General features: G+C 47.3%; 1 protein-coding gene across 1 annotated transcript in view; it reads right to left on the bottom strand.

Moving 5' to 3' along the window:
- LOC308332476 (receptor-interacting serine/threonine-protein kinase 3-like) overlaps nt 1–13962 on the bottom strand; it is a gene marked incomplete at its 3' end in the record, with an annotated part of 29852 nt that extends 15890 nt beyond the window's left edge. The window contains exon 1 of the mRNA XM_080788383.1: nt 13918–13962. The remainder of the gene's footprint in view (nt 1–13917) is intronic.
- Between the last annotated feature and the right edge of the window lie 2728 nt (nt 13963–16690).

The raw sequence follows: 16690 nt of genomic DNA, 5'->3' as shown, positions 1-16690 counted from the left end.
ATTGACCAGGCCATATTGGAGGACCCCAGAGCGTCAAGCTATTTAAACAATCAATACGGAATGCAGATCCCTCAGGGGTGGTCCATACTGCAGGCTTGTCAGGAGACTGTGTGCACCCCGGGCCAGGATTTGGGGGAACAACTAGCCATGGAGTTGGCATCCCGAGTAACAACGGGGGAAATAACTTTGACAATGGCAGCATATACCTTGATAGGCCGAACACGCAGTGAAAGGCATACATTAATGCTGGAGAAATTGTTCAACAGAGTGCCAGGGGGGATGGAACTGGCAGCTGCTGTGAGCTACTGGACAGCGGGGGAGTTAAGAACTCATCTGAAAATGTATGACGCAAGATCAATATTGGTGAGGGAAAAGAGAGAGCGGGGAGCGGAGCAGAAGAAGCAGGGCCCTACAGGTCCTAGGCCCTCTCAGTCACGGCTTAACACTGACCCTCAGAAAGTGACGCAAGGTCAGCCGAGGAGTGAACCGGCAAAAAACGGCAAGGGCGGCCCACAGAGGGCCGCACAGACCACGGCACAGCAGGGATTTTCCACACCAAGACAGTCCGCTCGCGGACCCCCACGAGTGGACGACGAGACGTGGCAGAAGATGTCCCGCTAGGAACGGACAGCATTGATAGAAGCCAGAAGGCTCTGGAGGGACAATCAGCCGGGGGAGAGTACAACTCAGGTGACCACCACCGAATCAAACAAGTCCGCCGCATAATAACTATCGACTCCAGTCAGCAGCCCCTAGTAGCGCTGTTGGCGGAGAGGACCCAGGAACAGGGGGGAAAGCTGATCTGTACCATCGAGAATGAGGAATATACAGTGGACACAGGAGCAGATATATCTGTGCACAGTGGGGGGGTGCAGATTGGGCCTATGGTGGGGGTGGAGTTGGCAGATGGACAGATAACCAGATTGCCTTTATGCCTGAAGCATGGTATAGAAGGAGTGGGGGTAAGTCCAGGCCAGGAGCCTCTACTCGCAATGAGGGATTTGGGGCAAGTGCCTAGGATAAAACATATTAAATATATGAAGCCAGTTGATGTCCCTGCGGAGATGGAAAAATTAATTAATGATTCCGACTGTACACAGAAGGACAGGCTGAGAGAAATCCTAAGGAGGGGAGAATATGCACAGTTTAAGAATGATTGTGGAACAATGGGTCCAGAATTCACACACACCATCAGGGGATCAGTTCCCCCTCGGCAGTCTCAGCACCGAATTAACCCAGAAAGCGTGGGGGAATTGAGTCAGACAATTAAGGAACTGACTGAACTCGAAATATTGAAACAGCTTGACCATGCGATCACAAATACCCCAGTGTTTGGTGTTCCGAAGCCCGATGGGACGTGGAGACTGGTACACAATTTGATCGCGTTGAATAAACGGTCGGTCAGTGACACCCGGTCATTGTTGAACATGACAGCCACAGTACGCACCCTGCCAAATCAGAAGTGGAAGTCCTCTTTGGATATGGCGAATGGATATTGGAGTGTAAACATTTGTCCTTTGTCAACCGCCAAGACGGCTTTCACTTGGCAGGGGAGGAGTTATGGGTGGCAGCGGCTTCCGATGGGTTATAAGAATGCGGCGGCAGTTTTTCAGAGTGCATTAATGACTGTTTTAGAGGGTTTGGAGGTCACTGTATACATAGATGATGTGTATTGGAGTAACGAAGACGAGACACAGCACCTGGACCTGTTGGAGGAGGTGTTGAGCCGGCTAGCCAAATCAGGGCTGAAAGTAGGCATAAAGAAATGTGAAGTGGCAAAGCACTCGCTAAAATATCTGGGGTTTAATATCACGGATACAGGGAAGGAGGTGAGCGGGTCTTATTTGAAGGAGATAGCAGAAGGGCCTTTACCCAACACCCTGGAAGAGTTGGAAAGATTACTGGGGAAAGCCCAGTGGATTTCTAATCATGTGGCAGGATTATCACAAGTGTTGGCGCCTCTGCACAGATTAAAAGGCCACATGATAAGAAGCAAAATGACGACCTGCCCCGACTGCTCCGAATTGGTGTTAAGGGTAAAAGCAAAAGTTTCACAGGCGGAGCCCCTTGAGAAGAGAGAGGTGGCTCAACCCCTGGAGGTATATACGTCAATAGAGGATGGGGGTCTGACCATCACATGCAAGAATTACAAGAGTAAGCTTCCTTGCCTGTATTTGTCGTATTCTTTCAACCAAACAGAAGGAAAATTCAAACCGGAAGAGCAGACATTATGTGGAGTGTACAGATTCTATCGGGCCCTGAAGGAGCTGTCGACCAACCAGAAAATGTATGTGTACACCCCTTTTCCTGCTCTGCATGCTGCTTCCAAGCAGTCCTTGGAGGGGGCTAAAGCTTTGCATTCTAGATGGGCAAAATGGGATTTAATGTTGATAGACGAAGAGGTGACAATGCAGTGTCCGGGGCAGGCCAGGCCGCATGTCCGGGCCGAGAAAGGGGTCAAGGTTGAGAAACCGACGTGGATTCTATTCACAGATGGCAGCAAGAAGGGAGGGGATGGAGATTATGCTAAATGGGCATATATGGTAAAGAGAGAAAATCAGGTGATAAAAAAAGCGACAGGCTGGGTGACAGGGTCAGCCCAGGCCGCAGAGGTGGCTGGAATGTTGGAAGGATTCCTGTGGTGTAATAAAAAAAAGATAAGAAGAGTTGAAGTAGTAACGGATAGTGACTACTGTTACAGGGCAGGAATTGAAGATTTGGATTATTGGAAGGACAGACAATTCCAAACTGTCAAGGGTCAAGCACTCTCACACGCTGTCCAGTGGGAGATCATTTTGGAACAAATCCGGACCATGAAAGTAACATGGAGGAAAGTAGAGAGTCACTCTAACCTCCAGGATTATTGGCATGTTGGGAACCGGGAGGTGGATGCATTGGCAAGTGACAGAGGCCCGGCACTGAAGGTGCTAGGGGTAAAAAGGGTCAGGCTGATGGCGCAGCAGGCCTGGGTCCAGTCCAATGGTGACGTGAAGGTGCCAGATGGAGAGAGTGAGCAGATCGTAAAATTAACGCATAATGAGCTGGGACATGTGGGAACAGACCGCTTATTATTGTGGTTGAGAAATAACCACGTGTTAATAAAAAACGCAAAGAAACTGTCGCAGAAGGTCAGAAGCGCATGCCCACAATGTGCGCTAACAGGGGGTTTTAAAAAACCTTTTCAGACTCCCGGAAAGATTGCTGTAAAAGAAAGAGGAGAACATTTCTCTGCGGATATTGCGGGACCTTTCTCCAGAGCAACTAGGAGGGGGAGTCGCTATATCCTGGTGTTGGTAGATAATGGGCCAGGAGCCATAAGAGTGAGCGCACTCAGGACCCCCACTGGGGCTAAGATAGCTGAAGAAATGTCACGGTTGTTCAAAGAGGAAGAAGGTGCTTTGAGTATTCGCATGGATAATGCTTCCTATTTTTTGTCAGGACCGGTGCAGGAGGTATTGGAGGAAGTGGGGGTGCAGGCAGTGTATTCGGTGCCCTATCAGTCCCATACAAACGGGGTAGCGGAGCGGGCAGTGAGGACAGCCAAGGAGTATATTCAGAAGTTTATTGATGAGCATGGGAACACATGGGATGAGCCCCATCAAATGTTAAAAATGCATTATTCAATAAATATGGGTCGAAAAATTAGGAAGTTTAAGGGAACTAAACATGTTTTGCCTTCTATTTTTTCTCCAGGTGACGAAGTTTGGGTGTCACGGAAACCTGAGCTGGGAAATCCAGGAGCCAAAATTAACGGGAAGGACCACGTGGAAGAGATTGTAGACAACAATTTGATCAGATTGAAGAATTACGGGTTGGTACATCCTTTTCAGATCAGAAAGATCCAGTAGGGGTGTCATGTCATCGACTCATAACAGCGTGCTCCCTTTTGCTATGAGATTAGCGGAGGTACGAGCCCTAATAATAATCGCCCCGGGGAAGGATGGAACAAACATATGGGCCAGTAGGGACAAGGAATTGCTCAGTTATGCCCAGCAAGGGTACGAGGTGGACAGACCGGAGAGGGAGTTGCTGTGGAGATCATATTCGCCTGGAAGGTGTAACCTGTGTGACATACCAACTGCCTGGGTACGATGGAAAGGACTGTTCAAGAATAAGCCTAAAATCGTGCCAGATAAGGGCAGACCATCGTTTGTTCTTCGCGCCTCAGGTGAGATAGGGCCCAGGGAGGGTCCGAGGGACTGTAGGGTTTTATTATGCAGACAGTGTAGTCTGCTTTGTGGGGCACGGATATTGATTGCGGGATATCCACCCATGAATGAGACCTTAGCACAGGAGTGCAGATGTACTTGGAATGGTGTGACATTAAAAAAGTGCCACCTTCATCGCGTGGTGGAGCTACACGCGGGCATTCATATTCAACGGGGGCAGGGGAATTTATTGGGTTGCGACACCCCTGTCCGTAGTCCTCACAAGAGTGAAGCAGGGATACAATTCCATGGAAGTAGTGAGGATGTAAATCTGTTGTTATTATCTGAGTTGGAAATAATGATCAACCAGAATTTCCCTCCTATGATCCCATCTCGTGTGGAGAGACACAGTGTCACTCGGGGACCTGAGTTGCTGTCAATAGGGGATTCCAGGTCAAGAGCTGAAGTCCTAACTAGTGAAAAGATCAAAGGTTTGGACATTGACATGACAGTGCAAGGAATCCTGAAAACTATGCTGGGAGCCAGGAAAGTGATCAGGAAGGATGTGGATAAAGTTTTGTTCGAGACGGGACACGACTCATCATGTCAGTGGGACTGGTTCACGGAGTGTTCTACACACAAATTCCACACTACCAGGGAAATGTTGACATGGAAAATAAGAGTGAAGGAGACCAAGGCAGTGGCCAGAAGCGGTGTGTTTGCCGCAGAGGGGGTGACTCGACGGCCCACACTGCGATCTGATTATCAATGGACAGAGACACAGATCATATTGGACGTGTCTCGAAGGGGGAATATCAAGGCCATGCACGTATGGTTTTGTCCCTGTGATGAACCAGACGATGAAAAAGTCCAGGGAGGCAAATTGAGGAAATGGTTAGCCCGTGAGAGGAAGAGGATTTCCTGGGTCACGGGTCACTAACATTTATGTTTATTCTACAGGAGGGAGGGGAGTGAAGACGCAGGATGGAGGTCGACGACGCAGCTATGGAGCCAGCTGAGATAAGGAGGGCTACTAGACCTATGAAGAGGAGGATTATAAACGTCATTGGAGTTGCCACTTTAAAAATGGGAGTGATAGCGATACTCGTGACAATAATCGCGGGGACCACGCGTCAAGTGATCTTCCCTAACTCTCGTGTGGAATGGGAATGGCAGCAGGTCCGAACGCTCAAGAAGCCTGCAAGTGAGATAATCCAACTAAGAGTGTCTTGGCCTCTTCCATGTGTGACATTTGATGAAGCTGATATTACACTAACAGAAAGGTGGATTCGCATCAAGGGAATTGAGAAGAAATGGGGAAAGGCCATCAAGGCGGTGACTGACGGATACTGCCTGTTGCCGACCAAGGGGCGTCGGGAGGAGGAGATGTGTTGGCTGCGGGATCCCACTAGAAGGTGTGACCCAAACTCCACTTGGGAACGGATAGAAATGTCACAACGAGAGGCCCTTGCAGGAAGTTTCGTTCACTTAATCGACGACAGTACCTTACACCGGAAGAAGGGGGAGCTTGTGCAGATCATACTTATGCTGAGTGAAACCCCCAGGCCGGTCTGGTGTAGGGAAGCACTGGTGAGGAAAAGAGTGAAGCCCAGTCCTCATTGGAGTGCATGGACATTCGCCGCAAACTGCTCTTTCCAGCGGATGGAGGGCCACAGGGGAGTGCACAAAGTTGACAGAGAGAAATTGGCACCGGAGGGGGTTAATAAAAGTGCGAGCGGAATAATAACCACTACAGTTCGATGGCCATACTCTCATAAGGCTCACGTGAGGCAGTTGTGGTTACAACTTCAGCAGCAGTCCTTTAAGCCACCAGATAAAAAGCGGGGGCGGAAGGGGAGAAGTGTGGTCTACGAGGCAACAGGGCGGGATGCGTCAGTGGGGGCAAATAGACACAGAGTTGACCCCAAGGACCCGGCTGATACACTGAGAGAAAGCGCAGGATGTGGAAGAGAAGTGCAAGGGGGTTTCTTCAAGTGGGTCATAGCTCATGGCAAGGCCAACTCTGGGCTTTTATCTTATCCACCTGGGCTGTCATGGCTACGAGAGAGCCCCACCTCCGAGGGCCGTTTGTATTACATGTGGGTACCGACTATGGTGCCTGGAATACGAGGAGCCATAATGGGAAAGATAGGATCAACCATTCTGGACCATTTGTTAAATTGCGTGGCTGATGCATTGACCCCCACGGATATCATCACGCGCATGCAGGATGAATACGGTAACTGGGGATACAATATCTCTCAGATGAGAGAGGGGACATTAGCTCCTATGTGTGGCTCAGATCCGGAGAGCGGAAACCGAACTTGTCGTCTGCCCTATAGGGAGAGACTCAGACGGTTCCGAATGGCCGTTTGGGATGGATCGGGGGAGGAAAACAGTTGGAACAAGTTGGCAGGACTAGGTTTCACAGATGACGAGTTGAATCTGATTAATCAGAACCAGTGTTGGCAGTCATCACACGAGACCGAAGAGGATAAAATCCGAATGTTTATCCATCAACAATTTGCTGCAATGTTTACCGGTTTTCACCTACACATGTCACGACGGATAGGCGGAGAGCCATGGCCTGGGGGTTTGAAAATCCTGGTGGCCAAGATGCAGGCGGAACCAAATTTAGAACACTTGCCCCTAGACGACCCGGCAGGGGCCACATTAACTCTACCACCTCCAGTTATTTTGGCATCAGGGGGGGAGGATCAATGGACCTTGAGGTTGGGAATAGACTCGGTCATAGGGGCAAGGGGAGCTTATCTGGGTCTATATCCTAATACGCATTTTGGCTACTATAGCAGGGACTATTGTACAACCGAGGACCGCAGTTATTGCTATGATATGGATTATTTTCCGGAACTGGCTCGCAGGGAGTCAGCAGGAATGCTAGCAGATGTGGCGCAGACCCGCACGGTGGTGCCTCTGAGGAATAATTTAACCTGGATCGGCTGGGGGAGGAAATATGATAGAGAAAAGGCATCCAGATGTAATAATCCTCCCTCTGAAGAATATTATACCGATAGGAACCCCCCGCCCCAGGAAAACGCATGGACAAGAATGTTTTGGTACGATAGCCCTATCATCAGTGTGGCCTCAGATGTGGAGCGGTGGAGCGTGATATTGGGACGAAGGGGCCTGGAATACAAGGGCAGCAGGAGTGGAAGCAGATTCCGTGCTATTCCGGAAATAGTACATTATTGCAGCTATGGACCGGGTTGTTCAAAATTGCAGAATGTATGGAAGGAAGTTTTGAGCGAGGGATTTCCCTATTTCACACCACCAAATGAATATTTGCTGGGACGGTGGTCTTTCACTAATTATAGATTTTGCAATAATGATGAGAAGCCAACGGCACCATGGGTGAAGAGCCAGGAAACAGGGCACGATTTTGATTTATTTGCCCCATGGACATCACCAGGACCCGGTTTATTGGAGGCGGGTTTGACCACAGCCCATTATTCACTAAAGGGGCTGTGGCCTGAGAGCCATATGATTAACATGACTGAGGGTAATTGCTCCCAGCGGACAACATTGCCTGCTCATGCAGGATGGAATTGGTGGAAGGCCGCTACTATTTCCACGACTATGATGATTGGCACAGGAGCGATTGAGATGGGAGATGGAATAAGTGAATTGGCAAGAGATACAGTGGGATGGATTGCAAGTACTATACAGGGGATGCGAGAAACCCTAGTACAGGTCGTTGCCTGGGTACTACCCATAGTATTGGTCATCCTGGCTATGATCATGTTGGCCGTTTTGAAGCGTATGGGGGTCCTGGCGGTGATAAAACATGCATTTAAAGAAGTGATTATGGGGGGACGAATGAAGAGGGCGCTCAACAAGAGAGCACCAATCAGGGGAAAATTATAAACAAATATATATGCGTATGCATGTATGTATGTATATATATATAGGCAAGCGTTTTATTTGGGCGCCAGTAGCTTTTCTGACAGATATAAATGCTGATGAATATATAAATGTGTGTGCATAAGTATAACCAGTGTGTGGACTCTAATCAAATATACTAAATATTCTCTATGTACCCAGGGAGGACAAGCTGAGGGAGAGATGGCACCAGGTGATAAGGGAAGACGGAGTGGAGATAAGAAAGTGGGAAATCCGCAGGCTGAGCAGCATGAAGATTTGTTTCGGGCTTCTGTGGATAAGGAGCAGGCACTGGAGGCGTGGGTAGAAACTGCGACCACTCTGACACAGGAGGAAAAAGATAAGGGTGACTCGGTGAGTACGTCCCCACAAGAAGAGGCGCCCATAGGACGTGAGGAGGTATCGCACGGAATTACCACAGTTACGCCTTGGGCTGGGAGCATAGACATAAAACCAGTTATCACTGTGCTCCCACGGTTAAGGGCAGAAAATATGGAAGCAAGCAGGCCTCATCGAATGCACTTATACTATGTTAATGGTGTGAAAATAGAGGATGATGCGTTATTGGATGTGGCCACCTGGTACGATATTGCAATGGTAAAACCAGGATTCACACCAAAGCATGATGCGTATTTCCCGTTCACCAGTGAGACACTCCAAGTGTTACAGGAGGACTCCGTTTTGACAGCCTATTCTGATATAAAAGTTTTATGGAAGCCGGAGGACCGACAGGATGTCCGAACCTCCATATTCAGAAAGGGCGTGTTAAAATGGGCACGAGTGGACCTTGTAACACGTGAAGAGGGTTCTCAACCCCATACTATTGCTTTGTTAGTCTCAAGGCAGTGGGCCGATGAGGGCAAGGTGGGGAAGGAGGGCAAGAAACGAAAAAGGAAGGGTCAGGTACAGGGCGATTGGGTGATTCAGGAGTGGATCATAAGGAGAGGTTTTTGCTGTACATAAAAGAAACGGAGCAGGAAATGAAGGGGAGGGGCTGGGACTGATAGCCTATATATCGGTTCTGCAAGCTTTCATAATGATTCCCCACTATAAAGTGTAAATAATGATCAGCAGGAGGAAAACTAACAATCAAATTTCTCATTTCTACATAGGAGAATAAACACCGCAAAAGGGAGCGCAGCAGTCACGTGGCCGAAAAGGAAAGGAAGCAGTCCAGACCTCGTACAGAGGGCGCAGGGAGGCGAGCTGTAAACAAATCTCCTGGTGACAGGGAGATGGAGGGCCTGGTGCAGTCAGATGACAGGGAAAGAGCGGCAAGAGGCAAGCAGATCGAACCGGAAGAGGGGGCTCGGGATGCCGGAAACGGTGTGCGTACAACGGGAGTCTCTCAGGTCCAGTCATCATTCCGACAGGGGGAAACTAGATCCTCTCCAATGTTAACAGACAAGAAGGGGATGAAGACCATCCTGAAAAAAAAAAAGGGGAAAGACACAAGGTACATGGCCCCGCCCCTAACTCCACCAGGCCTGAGGGACATGGAGGAGGACGGGGGAGAGAAGGCGGAAATAATTATTGACAGTCAGAGCTCATTCGGAGAGGAGGAGGACCTGAAGTCAGATGACGAAACTCTAAAGTACGAACCGCGGAGGAAGAACACAGCGCTATATGATCCGGAGTATCCGTCAATGCTCCCGATCGGAGACAAGCCCGCGGTTGACAATGACGTTCCCGATACTGAGGAAGAGCAGTCCTCGGAGGAGGAAACGGAAGCTGTCAACAAGGGAAAAGGGCATGCACCGCTCTATGCGCCTTGTAGCCATGGGGGCGGGCCTACTGTGTTTAGGTCTGAAGAAAGATTCAAGAAGGATACTGACACAGATTTATGGTCGAACTTCGAGGTAGGACGGCGAGTAGTGCTTCCCTCACGCGAGGAGGAGGTACGACTGCAGTTCTTCGGGGTCAATGGGGGCAAGATCGCCCTGAAGCATTTGGCCGACCCCAGGAACTGGCAGGATATCGCTATGATGAGACCAGGAATTTGCCCTATCCCCACCAGGGGGGGGGTGTTCCAGAGCTGGTCGGCGATGGGGAGAATAGCGGCGATAAATGCCTCTTCTTTGCTGGGTGGTTCAGTAGTGATGCCCATTGTACCACTGCTTCCTGGGCAATACCAGGCGATAGTTACCCTATATGAAGTGAAGACTGGTACCTGCCGATACTGGGCAGAGGTGAAGGCAATCAACAAAGTAGGAGGGATACAGGTAGTGATGCAGGAAGTCATTCTAGGAACTCCAAAGGGGCAAATAAGGGAAGTCGGTAGAGGAGTGATGCACCCAAGGGCCCTACCTGGTAGAGAGAATGAGGTGGTTAAAAAATCGCCCATGAAAATGTCCGGAGGGGCAGCAGAAGAGCCTGTCACCAGCAGTATGAGGGGAGCGACCCCAGAAACTTCAACAGGGGGTGTTAACAGGCCGACGGTAAGCCTCAATGAAGTTGCATGGGATCAGGTCACAAGGGGTGGGCGGCAGGACACCAGAGATAAAGGAAGGCGCGAAAATCAAGCGCTGGTTACAGAGCAGGGGCGGGTGAGTGTTCAGGACAGCTCACAGTTGAGGAAAGGGTCACCGCGCCGGCTAGTGGCACAGCCTTCCGGTTATGAGGAAAGCTTTCCCAGGTTGTTTACTGGGAGACCCCAGACTGATAAAAGCACACAACAACAGTGGGGTCACGGGGCTTACAATAAGTACACCAGGGCGGAGGAGTTATCTCCCACCTTTCATGTGCAGGAGGCACGTTCTTGCCAGGATGGCAGGGCCCGTAAATCTTCTCCTCCAGCTATGGATGGTTACAATGGAGAAGTCGGGGCAAGGGACCGGGATATGAGAACCGAGCAGAGAGGTCCGGTGCTGCCCCAGGGGAGAAGGGTCGACGGTGTCAGAGTTGAAGCAGGATTCAGGGCAGGACGTGTGAGGGGCCGAGGCGGAGCCAGTGTGAGACCTTACCGCAGGGCTGAGGATTTTTAATAGATCCACAAAGCAGGCCCACAAAGAAGGGATTGTTTTTAGTGATGAATAAACTAAAGTAAATGAGATCTTTAGTATATTTCAGTTAAATGATTGTTTGGTATGGAACCATATTTACTTTTAAGTGCGTATAAAGATGCCTTGGTTTTTTGTTTGAATTTGTTTTGGTTTTGCTGTATTTGAGTCTAGAGATAAGAGGGAAAGATGGAAAGATAACAGGTTGTGTGTGTGTGACAGATCTAGTTGTTAACTGTCCCCCTCTCTGCCCCCCCCCCCCTTCCCTGACGGTCAGAGGATTAAGGGAAGGGTTGTACCCCAGCCCCTCTCAAGGAAGAGAACAGGATAATTATGTGTTTTTATTTTCATTTATTGTGTCGCTTTTTAGGATATAGTTCGATTAATGGGATAGAAGTATGATGTTCCGTTAAACAAAGTTTTAGCGTAACATACCCACTAAGAGTCTTACTCATGGAACGGTTTATTATTTTGTTTTTGTATTTTAATGTTTTAAAAGTGTGATTACAAAAGAAAAGGGGAAGATTTTTCACCTCCCTGCCAAAAATAAAGAGAAAAGGATAGAGTAGTGAGTTTTTTAATATAGATTGTGCATGCCTTTGGTAGGATTAAGCTTCCAGATGTGCATGTTAAGAGTAGTGTTTAAATGTGTGTACTAAGGGTATCTGAGTCATAATTTTGAAGGAGGGATTAACATTTTGAAGTGTTTGTAATAACAAAGTCATGAAACAGGCCAGGGCCTGATGGTCAAAGAAGATAAGGATTTGGGAGGAGGGTATTTGAGGAGGGAGGCTAGAGGAGAGAGGAACCTTTTTTCCCCCATTGCTAGCAGTGTCCTCAGGAGAGAACAGTCCTCTGTTTTTGTGCTCCCGGTGAACATTGAATTTTTTCCCTATAGTTTTAGATAAGTTTTTTTTTCCAGTCATTTCCTTTTTACCTATTTGATATTCTCTTTTCAACGGATATTTTTCCTATATCCTATAGCTTTTTCTAACTTTTTTTGGTTGTATTTTTGACTATTTTGCCATTTAACCATTTTTCTTTGCTGTAAACCGTATATCTGCAAATTATCTGGAGAAATAAACACATTTTGGATTAACAAACAACTTCCGCTTGCCGTTCATCTATGCTGGTGAGTAATATTGATGTGTTTGTATGAGTGTATGTTTATATGATGTTATGAGGCGGATTTTAATCCCTGCCTCATTTTATGTACTATCTGCTGTTATCTTATCATAGTTGGTATATTTTGGACAGATGCAAAGTGAACAGGTAATCTGAAGAATTACACCGGAATTGTGCAGCAAGCAGTGTCCACGGGCGAGTCACTGGGAACTCTTGCTGTTTTTCCTGTCAAAGAGGTGCTATCCCGCTCTATATGAGAGCCGGTTTGTACCCTCTCAGGACACCTGAACAGTGGTATTTCCTGGGTCCTATTGCCAAGGGCGGTAGGGGCCTGGGATCTGACTGCATCAGAGCGTATACCTGGATTTATCACTATAACCGACAAGGGGTGTGATCGTCGGAAATCGAATCTACAACAGGGAAAGATTTGTTGCGGTGACACGCTCAACTGGTCGACACATTCTATCATTCAAATACAGTATTTATACTTTATAGCAGACTAAGTTCCTTTTGACACATTTAAAGATATGAGAGCCATGAATATTCATGCATAGCATAACCTCCATATTGTTTACACATGCTCCAGCCCTGCAGCTGGCCAGATGCAGCCAGCGCAAATTATGGAATACTTTTTTTGTTGTGTTTTGGGTCAATGTATTAATTTATGTTAGGTAGTCATGTAATAATAATAATAATAATATAATAATGTAATAAGAGGGATAATATCTGGCTAGGTGGTGGATATAATTCACCTTCAGGGAGGGTGAATTATCTCCCGACAACGGAAAGGAAAGGTACTATGTTCACCCAGGGTAACTGGACTAAGGAAAGGAAAGGTACTATGTTTACCCTGCAGGGTAACTGGATTAAGGAAAGGAAAGGTACTATGTTTACCCAGGGTAACTGGACTAAGGAAAGGAAAGGTACTATGTTTACCCAGGGTAACTGGACTAAGGAAAGGAAAGGTACTATGTTTACCCAGGGTAACTGGACTAAGGAAAGGAAAGGTACCATGTTTACCCAGGGTAACTGGACTAAGGAAAGGAAAGGTACTATGTTTACCCAGGGTAACTGGACTAAGGAAAGGAAAGGTACCATGTTTACCCAGGGTAACTGGACTAAGGAAAGGAAAGGTACTATGTTTACCCAGGGTAACTGGACTAAGGAAAGGAAAGGTACTATGTTTACCCAGGGTAACTGGACTAAGGAAAGGAAAAGTACTATGTTTACCCAGGGTAACTGGACTAAGGAAAGGAAAGGTACTATGTTTACCCAGGGTAACTGGACTAAGGAAAGGAAAGGTACTATATTTAACCAGGGTAACTGGACTAAGGAAAGGAAAGGTACTATGTTTACCCAGGGTAACTGGACTAAGGAAAGGAAAGGTACTATATTTAACCAGGGTAACTGGACTAAGCTCAATAACTTGTTTACAGCCAGGCCCTGCTCATAGAATATTTCATGGTAGGGGTTCAATGCCTTGTCCAAGGGCACTTCAGCGGTCGTAATTTTAACGTGCCGGTCCGGGGATACGAACTAGCGACCTTCCGATATCAAGACCGCTCCGCAAACCGCCCGGCCACCGCCTATAGCCAGATATTATCCTTTACTTATTGCATTGTGTTTCCATGTGTTTCAAATTTAACTTATTAAGATCATTGAATCTTCTTTCAAATATTATACATTAGTATAATAATAATAATAATAATAATAATAATAATAAACAATATTTTCCTATTTCTTACCTGTGCGATGGTGCTCGATCCCCTCTCTCTCTCTGTCTCTCTCTCTGTCTCTCTCTCCCTATAAATAGGCGTGGGTGGAGAGACAGAGACTGAGACAGAGAGAGAGAGAGGTCTAACTGGTCCGAGTGGTCAGCCTGGATTTACGCATATGGGCTGAACTGGTCTAAAAGTGGGAGTCAACCCTTCACGTAGGCGTCGCTCCAAATTATGTGACGTCAGGGCTCTGAGCGGTGTGCACCAAGGTTATAATAGTTAACTAACTATTAGTTAACTAACTAAAAAACGAAAACTAGAATTAAAAAAACATTGTAGTTAACTGAAACTAATAAAAACTAAATTGTGTGTTCACAAAACTAAAACGAACTGAAATATCCTTAGTTTTAGTTTTTATCAATATTTATATGCCTTTCGGATATTTATAATATTAACCTTTTAAATTAATTCGATTAATTTCCTCATTTCTCCAAGACGTTTTACGACAGTTTTCAGCAGCGTACGGCTGCATGTAGCCACTCTTTACGTCGCTTGTTTACATTCTGCACTGCCTGAAACTGACTGCATGTTACTTGGAGAGAGACGCAAGGAAGTGCCTTGTGGAAAAGGATGATGGTAAAATACGCGGAGCACGTCTGAAGGGTATATAGACCTATTGTATAAGGACCGGGCATTCGTGGAATGAGCAACACAGATAAATGTGTGGGTATAGCGCCAGACGAGCGCAAGACAGAACTCGTCATCATTAAAGGCAATCTCAATGCAGTGAGATTCTGGAGCAAGTGGCGATCCCATAGCTGGGACCTAACGCCATCCTCCAGGATGACAACGCTCACCCCATAGAGCCAGGATGACAACGCTCACCCCATAGAGCCAGGATGACAACGCTCACCCCATAGAGCCAGGATGACAACGCTCACCCCATAGAGCCAGGATGACAACGCTCACCCCATAGAGCCAGGATGACAACGCTCACCCCATAGAGCCAGGATGAGGATGACAACGCTCACCCCATAGAGGCAGGATGACAACGCTCACCCCATAGAGGCAGGATGACAACGCTCACCCCATAGAGCCAGGATGACAACGCTCACCCCATAGAGCCAGGATGACAACGCTCACCCCATAGAGCCAGGATGACAACGCTCACCCCATAGAGCCAGGATGACAACACTCACCCCATAGAGCCAGGATGACAACGCTCACCCCATAGAGCCAGGATGACAACGCTCACCCCATAGAGCCAGGATGACAACGCTCACCCCATAGAGCCAGGATGACAACGCTCAACCCATAGAGCCAGGATGACAACGCTCACCCCATAGAGCCAGGATGACAACGCTCACCCCATAGAGCCAGGAACACAGAGTACCTCCACAATGTAGGAGTGGATTGATTGATTGATTGATTGAAATATGTATTAACAGTTTGCAGAATTACAGTACATTTCAAGCACAAACTCAATACAAAGACTGTTAACTGTGAGTGGACGACCCAATTAAGCATTACACTTGTTTACAACAGGGTCCACCATGTTCAATTCATCAAAACATTTAGAGACGTACAAATAGACACTTCTATATAGTCAAAGAACAGAACAGGAATTCATCATAAAGGAAGCAAAAAGTAAAAAGAAACATATACAGTGAAGGGGAAAAGGGGGGGGGGGGGGATTCCGATTTTACGGGGGCCAGTTTCGAATTGCAGCCGTCCGTAGGTGCCCTTTGAGAGCGGTTTTGAAGGAGTCAAGGGATTCACATGATTAATGACTGTTGGTAGGGCTGGAATGGCCGTGAGTCCAGACCTCAACACTTGTGGGATCAGCTTTGGCGTGCTGTACGAGTGTATGTGCTGTACGAGTGTATGTGCTGTACATGCGACCAACAGAACCAAGTGTTGTTCTTTCCTTATTACTGTGTACTGTGCCCAGACGGTTACGCCACCGCCTGGGCCCAGTTCCACCAATTTCTGCGTGGTTAAATGTTGTATAAGAACATATGACAGGTTGTTGGGGGGGAGCTAGTTCATTTCGGCACGGCCTGCCACTGTAATATTGGTCTTTTACATTTTAACATTAGGAAACGGCCTTAAATGGTGCAGAGAAAGCAGGTATAGGGATGTAGCTCTGGTCCCAGAGTAAGGCTATTAGGCCATATTGTGAGGTCCCTTTTCGTTCAGTTTCGTTCCCGCGTCATAGGCATTACACATTCAATGCATTATTTCATAGATAATACCCTTCTGGACTTTGGGTTAAAAGTTCTACTCATAATATCCTGCAGTATTTTGTCACAGGCCAGAAATCTATATAAAAGTATATAACCTAGAAAATGAAAATCTTGTGCTGCTGTTTTTGCTTGTAAAATGTGTTGTATTGATTTTGGCAACACAAAATCTTTCTCAAATGTCATAAATACATATACCTAACATCTGAAACAATTAAGTACTGGTGCCATAGTTTACTCACATGTGAATCTGGATAATCAACTTAAGTTCACCATAGACAGCACCTCAGTTTCCCCCTCCCCTCAGGTTAAGTTCACCATAGACAACACCTCAGTTTCCCCCTCCCCTCAGGTTAAGTTCACCATAGACAACACCTCAGTTTCCCCCTCCCCTCACGTTAAGTTCACCATAGACAACACCTCAGTTTCCCCCTCCCCTCAGGTTAAGTTCACCATAGACAACACCTCAGTTTCCCCCTCCCCTCAGGTTAAGTTCACCATAGACAACACCTCAGTTTCCCCCTCCCCTCACGTTAAGTTCACCATAGACAACACCT

The sequence above is a fragment of the Protomyctophum bolini genome, assembly GCF_963924005.1.
Source record: "Protomyctophum bolini genome assembly, chromosome: 17".
Classification (NCBI taxonomy): domain Eukaryota; kingdom Metazoa; phylum Chordata; class Actinopteri; order Myctophiformes; family Myctophidae; genus Protomyctophum; species Protomyctophum bolini.
This window is presented reverse-complemented; position numbering and strand designations above follow the sequence as displayed.